The 7,523-nt window shown below is 59.0% G+C and overlaps 1 long non-coding RNA gene across 1 annotated transcript; it reads left to right on the top strand.

Annotated features, from left to right (window-relative positions):
* The first annotated feature begins 5,042 nt into the window (after nucleotides 1–5,042).
* On the top strand, nucleotides 5,043–6,363 carry LOC149995137 (uncharacterized). Its single transcript, XR_016507720.1, has 2 exons — nucleotides 5,043–5,837; nucleotides 6,002–6,363. It is a non-coding gene; the product is annotated as an uncharacterized LOC149995137 (long non-coding RNA).
* The last annotated feature ends 1,160 nt before the right edge of the window (nucleotides 6,364–7,523 follow it).

Raw genomic sequence — 7,523 nt, 5'->3', positions numbered from 1 at the left:
CCTGAGACTCCTGCTCCCCCTCGGGCCTCCCCTCCCGGTCTCCACCTGCTCCCACATGTATGGAGCACCTGCTGCATGCACCGGAAGTGCCCCCTGGCCTCTCCTGGCTCCCCCTGTGCCCTCTGCCTTTCTGCCTGTGCTTTCGGCTCCGTCCCTTGGAGGAAACAGGCATTTAGTAGGTTCCTGGTGTTTGCCAGGCAGTTCCCACACACTGCTTCTGCACCTCCTGCTCTTTCCGCTCCCCTGTCCCTGCCACCACGCCTCCTTTCCCTTCTTCCTGACCTGCCGGGTCGCCCCTGGGAGGAAGTGGGCATTTACAGAGCACCTACTGTGTGCCAGGGAGCTCACGCTGTCTCCTCTCTTTCCTTCCCTCTTATTTCCTCTCCTTGCTGACTTCCTGCCCCTCCCCCGGCCAGGAATGGACACATGCTGAGTGCCTACTGTGTGCCAGGCAGTTTACACACCTCTCCCTTCCTCACACCCTCTTCCTCCCTGCCTCTCCTCTGTCCCCTCCTTTTCTTCCCAGCCTCTCTGCTCTTCCAAGGCAAGGAACACCCATTTATTGAGCGCCCGCGGTATGCCAAGCAATCGCCTGTGCTTCCTCTCCTCTCCTCTCCCCCTCTGGGCTCCACTGACCTGTGGTCTCTGCTGTCTTCTGCTTCTCCCTGCTTCCCGCTAGGGAAGGAAATAGGCATTTATTGAGCACCTACTGTGTGCCAGACCATTTTCTTACACCCTCTCCTCCCCTGTCGATTTTCCCTGTTCCTTCAGCTCCAACTTCTGGCGCTTCTTTCTGCTGCATCTGCTCTTACTTGGAGGAAACAATCCAACTGTGGAGCGCTTGCTGTGTTCCAGGCAGTTAACCCCCACCTCGTCTCCTCCTGCCTCTCTCCCTTGCTGTGTTCTCTGGGTCCTCTCCTGGGGGAGGAGCACAGGCATGTACTGAGCGCCTCCTGTGTGCCCCACGATGGGCCCGCAGCGCTTCCTCCCGGGCGCTCTCTCCTGCGCCTGAGTCCTGGTTACCTGGGCCTCTCTGCTCGACCGCCCAGTCACAGGCTCAGCACGCGCCCCCCCCTCTCCTCCCACCTGTCTCTGGGCCTTCCTTTCCCGTTATCTCTCCTCCCAGGAAGCCAGTGCGCACTCACTGAGCATCCCGTGCCCACGGCCTCCCCCTTTTCTCTCCTCTCCCTGGCTCTTTCTCAGCCCGGCTTCTCCTGCTCCTCCAGGCCCTGCAGGCAATCCCCAGGGCAGGCAGCTGGCAGGTACCGAGCACCTGCTGTGTGCTGCCCGTCCCTCCTATACGCTGCCTGTCCCTCACTGCCGCCTCACAGGCTCCGTTCTCCCTTCTTCCTCCCTCTCTGCTCGCCTCCTCCTCCAGGCGGCCCTCCCTGTGCTTGCTGCCAGGGAGTGGAATGGGCACTTATTAAGTGCCTACTGTGTGCCCACTGCTTTACCACCTAGATTCCTTCCCTCACAGCTTCTTCTCTTCCTCCCTTCTCTGTCTCTCTCCTTCTAGGAAAAGAGCTACACTTAACAAGCACTTGCTGGAGGCCTAACCATGCCCACCCACTGCCCCTCTTCTCAGGCTGTCTTGCCTTCCCTTCTCCCTCTGTGGTGGTCTCTGTGCCTCCTTTCTCTCTTGCTCCTTCTCTCCTGAAGAAGGGAACGGAGCATTTATGGAGGACCTGCGGTGTGCCAGGCTCTTTGCAAGCATGGCACCCCCCCACACTCTCTCCTTTCCCGTTTCCGCCCTGCTGCTGCCTGCACTGCCGCCCTGCCCGCCACCAGGAGAGGGGAGGGGCACTCACTGAGCACCGGCTGTGTGCCGGGTAAGGGACACACGCTGATGCTTCTCCTTCGACCCTCTGGCCTCCCCTGCTTCTCCCACCACTGGCTTCCTCTCTTCTCAGCATTGGAAGCTCTGAGTTTTCACATAGAAGGGTCTAGGGGTCTCAGGTGGCATCGCTGTAGAAGGGGCTGATGAGTGACATGCTGGTGACCACAGACTGGGGCTCCGATTGGATTTCTTCTTTGGGATAATAACAGTCGCTACCCAGTGGGGGAGGGGGGCGGAGAGAGGGGGACTGAATGAGACCATGAGAGGAAGGAAGACAGAAAGTGCTGGAACAGAGCCTGGGAGGCAGCGGTGCCCACCAGGGAGACCCCGGTTCTCCCCTGGTCAGTCTGTCCTGAGTGGCTGATTACCTCTCCCCCCTCCTAGAGAAGCAGACGAGGAGACTGAGGCCCAGACGGGGAGAACTCGCTTGCTGTTCACTGTCTCCCTCTATCTGTCTGTCTACCGGCCCCTCCGTCCAGATGGCCGGCTCTCGCTCTCCCTCCGAACTTCTCTCTCCTCTGCCTCTCTGATTCCCTCCCTGGTTCCCTCTCTATCTCATGATCTCCCCATCCCACTCTTCCTGCACCCTGCTTCCTCCCCCCCGCTCTGCTCCTCTGTCGCCCAGTTCTCCGACACCCACTGCCCTCTGCCTCCTCCTTTGCTGCTCACACCTCCTCAGCCTGTCTCTCCTCTCGCCACTGCTCCTCCCCCATCTGCACCTCACTGTCTCCCTATTGTCTGCCCGTCTGTCCCCCCCGACACAGGTTTTCCTCACTCCTCCCATCCTGTCTTACACCCTGGGCCTCAGTTTACTCTTTTATCTTTTTTAAAGAGATTTTATTTATTTATTTTTAGAGAGAGGGGAAGGGAGGGAGAAAAGAGGGAGAGAAGCATCCATGTGTGGTTGCCTCTCACATGACCCCAACCGGGGACCTGGCCCGCAACCCAGGCACGTGCCCTGACTGGGAATCGAACCGGCGACCCTTTGGTTCACAGGCCGGTGCTTAACCCACTGAGCCATGCCAGCCAGGGCTCCTCATTATTTCGCACACACTCCTCCCCACGGCTCTTCTGTGAACCAGGTTCCCGTCCTTTTCTCACCTTCTTCCACCCACCCTCTCTGGAAGCTTGGTCTCCCCCCCCCCCCCCCGCCAACCCCGTGTGGCAGGTCCTCTGGGCCCTCCCCCCCCCCCCCGCCCCACCTGCACCTGAATCTCTCCTCCTGGCCCTTTGCCACCAGTTCCCTTCCTTCCACTTGCTCCGCCTGCCGGTGCTCAGGGCGCTCAGCTCCACCTGCTGCTGGTCACTTGCCCCTCTGTCCTGTCTGTCCCTCTGTCCCCCACACATCATTCCTCTGTTCCTCTCCCACAGGGCGTCCCCTATTTCCACCCCCATCTGTCCTCACTCCTGTACCTTCTTTCCACTGATTTTTCACTCCCCACGCTTCTCCCCAACACCAGCGTTCGCCGCCCCCTCCTGCGGGCACTGCCCCCCCTGCCACCCTGCCCCAGCCCCTCTCCACGGCCCCTTCTTTCCTGCGCTGCCCTAGTCCTCCATCTCCCTGCTGTTCTCTGCCCTCCATCTTCCCGGAGCGGCTCCCTCGTGCTCTCTCTCATCTCCGCCTCTCAGTCTCTTTCCCTCCCACACCCCGTGTGTGCAGCCGCTGCTTCTCCCCTCCAGGCGGTCACCCCTGCCCACCCCCTCCCTGTCCCCTGTTGCCACTGCAACAGCTGCGGGGCCCAGATAACCAACAGGGCAGCAGGCGGCAGGCACTGCGTGCTGGCGACACCCTCATCCCGCCTCAGAGCGAACAGGCCTGGGATGGATGTGACAGTGTGTGACACTCACTCCACATGCTGCCAGGTCCCAGACCACAGAAGGGCATGCGCCCCGTGGCTGCCCCTTTCCTCAGTCTGCAGCTCCTGCAACTGGGCCGAGGGGCCGAGGGGACACTGCCCCTGACCTGGAAGGGCGATCAGCTTCCCTGCCCTCTTCTTGGTCTTTCTCAGTCTCCCTCTCCCCCTCTCTCCCGCTCCTCCCCCCGTCTCTGTCTCTCCCCCTGTCTCTGTCTCTCCATCTGTCTCTGTCCCCTCTGTCTCTGCCTGTCTCTCTCCGTCTCTCCCCCTTTGCTGCCCCACCTTCCCTTCCCACTGTATTCAGTCGGCTCCGCTCTCGGTCACCCCTTTGGCTTTGTTCAGCCTGTTTTCCCACTTGTCACTTTTTTCTCTCTCGGTCACCAAAATGCCTGCGGGGCGGCTGCCGGGCCGTGGAGATGAGAGAGGCGTGGGCAGCCAGCTGGGCTGTGACTTCCTTAGACAACCGCCCAACGAGTGCCCGCTGCTCCCCGGCCTGGAGCCGCTGCCTGCCCCCGCCCCCTGGGCCTCCCCGATCTACCCTCGGCCTCCCTCGCCCCTCCCCCACTGCGCTCCCTCCACCCGTCCTCTGTCTAGAGCCCCCCCTTCCCAGACTCCGGGGGTGCTCAGTGCAGGTGCCTGCGTGGGGTCTCTTTTCCACACACTCTGTCCCTGCCTCCCTCTCTCCTGGACCCCCGTCCCCTTTTCCTCTCTCCAGACCCCGTCACCCACACCTGCTCTCACTGTATACACTCCACCCCCCTCTCCTCTGCTTACCCCCCCACCCCGTCTCTCCTGTCCCCTCCCTCCCTCCGGGTCCCCACTCTCGCTCCCTCAGGATCCTCTCCTCCTCCAGTTCCCTTCTCTCCTCTCCTTCCTCTGCCTCTCTCTTCCTCTCCCTCCCGTTTCTCTCTCCCCCACCCAGCTCCTGGCTCTCTCCTTTCTCCCCTCTCTCCATACTCCTCTCTTCTTTTTCTTTTTTAATTAAAAATTTTTTATATTTAATTATTGATTCTAGAGAGAGACAAGAGGGGAGGGGGAGAGGGAGGGAGAGAGATCGATTAGTTGTTCCACTTCTTTACGCGTTCATTGGTTGCTTCCTGTGTGTGTCCTGACCGGGACTGAACCCAGAACCTTGGCGTATGGGGATGACGCTCTAACCAGCTGAGCTCCTTGGCCAAGTCTCTTCTCTTTTACTATCCTGTTTTCTGGCCTCTTTCTCTTTTCTACCCCTCCTGTCCTCTCCCTCCTTCAAAACCACTCACCTTTTAACCCCTCTCCCTCCTGTTGGCCTTCCCGTGCTGCTCTCCCCCCCCCCTCCCCTCCCCTCCCCCTCCCCTCCCCCCCTCCTGTCTCACAGCCTCTCTCCTCCTCTTCTTTCTCCCCCCTTTCCCCTCCTTCCCTCTCTGCTCTCTCCTGAGGCCTGACCTCTCCCTCTTCCTCCCCATCTTCCTTGTCCCCCACTTCCGTCTTCTCTCTCACCCCCTCCCTGCCCCCCTCCCTCGCCCTTCTCCTCCCCGGCGCCCCTCAGGCCCTCCCTGGGCGCTGTGTCCTCCTCCTTTTCTCAGAGTGGCCCTCTGCTCCTCTCATTCTGTTTCCTGCATTTTCTCGTCCCCTTTTTCTGCTTTCCCCCTCCCTTCTCACGGCCATTTCTTTTCCCTCCTTTCGCCCTCTTCCTTTGCTTCCTCTTCTCTCTGAATCTCTCTTCTTCTCTTCTCTCCCACTGGCTCCATCTTCTCTCCCCAGTTTCTCTCCTCTCTCCCCTCCCTCCCTTCAACCCCATTCCCTTTTCTCCGCCAGGAGCCTGTCCCCTCTTTTCCCCCACCTGAGGATTCTCCCCCTACCAGCCTCCCTCCCTCTGTGTCCTGGGGGCCCTGCCACGCCGGCCCCCTGCATCCTCACCCAGGGCTCCTCTCTTGCTCTTGGCCTCCCTCTTGTGCACTCAAAGCTCTGAGCAGGAGGCGGGAGTCCATCCAGAGGTCCATCCTGGGGTGGAAGGGCCTCTGTGACACACATTTTTCTCTCTTTCTGTCTGTCCCGGACTCTGGACACTGCCTGGAGGAATCAGACCTGTCCCAGGCCCAGGAAAGAGGAAACAAAGAACAAGCTCGGAGACAGGGAGCAAGTTGCCTAAAGCCACACAGCACGTAAGCGGCAGGCCCGGGCCTGGGCGGGCCTCCCTGGGTTGCCGAGAATTGGCTCCTTCTGGACTCTGCTGATCTCTGGGCTCCTGTCTGAGCTCAGGGAGGAGAGGCCTGCCTCCTGTCAGCTCCATTCCCCTCCCCAGCCCTCCACCATCTCCTCTCCTCAGACAGCACGGAGCACATCAGCAGTGGGAAGGCCGGAGAAAACGGGCTGATCCTGAGGAACAGCATCTGCTAGGACAGAGGCTTCGGGGACCCGACCTTCTCAAAGGACCACCGGTGCCCCCTGCAGGGCACTTCTCTCCACGGAGGGGGACACCTCCATCGCTTGAGGCCTGAGAGACAGTCTCAGTGTGAAATCCTATATCACCACCTAGTGGCAAAGGGTGGGACTGCAACCCAGCTGTATTAGACATGGGACTGGTCCCAGCAAGATTTGGGGCGGGAGGGGTGGCGCTGGTGGGTAAGGTGGGAAGTGGGAGGATTTTCAAAATTCTGTAAAAATAAAATATTTTGTCCTTAGTCAATACATATACTCAGCAAGCTCCTCATACGCCAACTGAAACCTCTGGACTTCACATATAGTCAAGTCATTCTGGGTCAATTCTCTGTGTTGCCATGGAAATGCACATGGGACCCTATGGGAAACAAGGGAAGGTGGGACTTGGCACAGTTTGCCTGGGAGCCTATTTCTAGGAATTGGGCCAAACTGAGTTTGTTTCCTTTGTAGTGACACTGTTATCCCTGACTGAATGAAAGTGGGTCCAAAGGCAAATGACTGCTAAAGGGGCCTGACCAACGGGACCGGATCCTCACCAGGGAGTCTCTCACATGAGTTAAATCAAGAAGCCTATAGAATTTATTCCAAAGCCACATATGCCTATGCACAATTTAGGGTAATAAAGAGGCTTTTTAAAAATACTAAAATTAGCCATATATATTTTCAAAGATTGTCATGCAGTTCTGTGCTAAGGACACCTAAGTGCCAATATGAAACCCTAGGCTGAGAAAGGGGGTTTTGCCAATGCCAAGGGAGCAGGTGACGTTCTGTAGGGCAAAGAGGGGCCCCAAGGGGTCAGGCAGGAAACTGGGAAGTGCGGACAATCACTGAGCATTTACTTGTAAGTGCTCTCCCATCTTAGACCCAAGGTCAGGAGGCAGGTGTGTGTGGGGGCGGGGGTTGGGTCAGAGCTCAGCGGAAGCTGGAAGAGGGGCAGGGCTGTGAGGAGATGGGCCAGGTGAGAATGCTGCCTGCCGTCCCACCTGGTAGTATCTAAGAGACTCATTAATCAAGAATGGGGAGGGAAGAGAGGTAACTAACATGAAATATATCAGAATCTCACAGGCCTCAAAGGCCAGTCTGAGGGACTGGGACTTTGTCCTGAGGGCACTGGGAAGCCACAGGAGGGCTGTGAGCAGGGGAGGAGTGGGGTTGGCTCAGGTGTTAGAAAGGCCCCCAAGATGGGGATGGACTGAAGAGGGGATGGTGGAGGCCAGGAAGAGGCTGGGCCAATGGTCGGGGCAGACAGGATGAGAGCAAGGCCATGGTCAGTGGACAGAGGGACAGGGCAGAGGCGGAGGAGTGGCGAGGGAGGGAGGCTCGATGGGTGGCAGCACCACTCGCTGGGATGAGGAACCCCTACAGAAGCTCTGACTGGGGCGGCAGAGGGCACTGCCTCAGTGGTTCCT

This window comes from Furipterus horrens, unplaced genomic scaffold (assembly GCF_987537825.1).
Source record: "Furipterus horrens unplaced genomic scaffold, mFurHor1.1.pri manual_scaffold_13, whole genome shotgun sequence".
Lineage (NCBI taxonomy): Eukaryota > Metazoa > Chordata > Mammalia > Chiroptera > Furipteridae > Furipterus > Furipterus horrens.
Note: the sequence above shows the minus strand (reverse complement) of the source record. Positions and strands in the feature narration are given on the sequence as shown.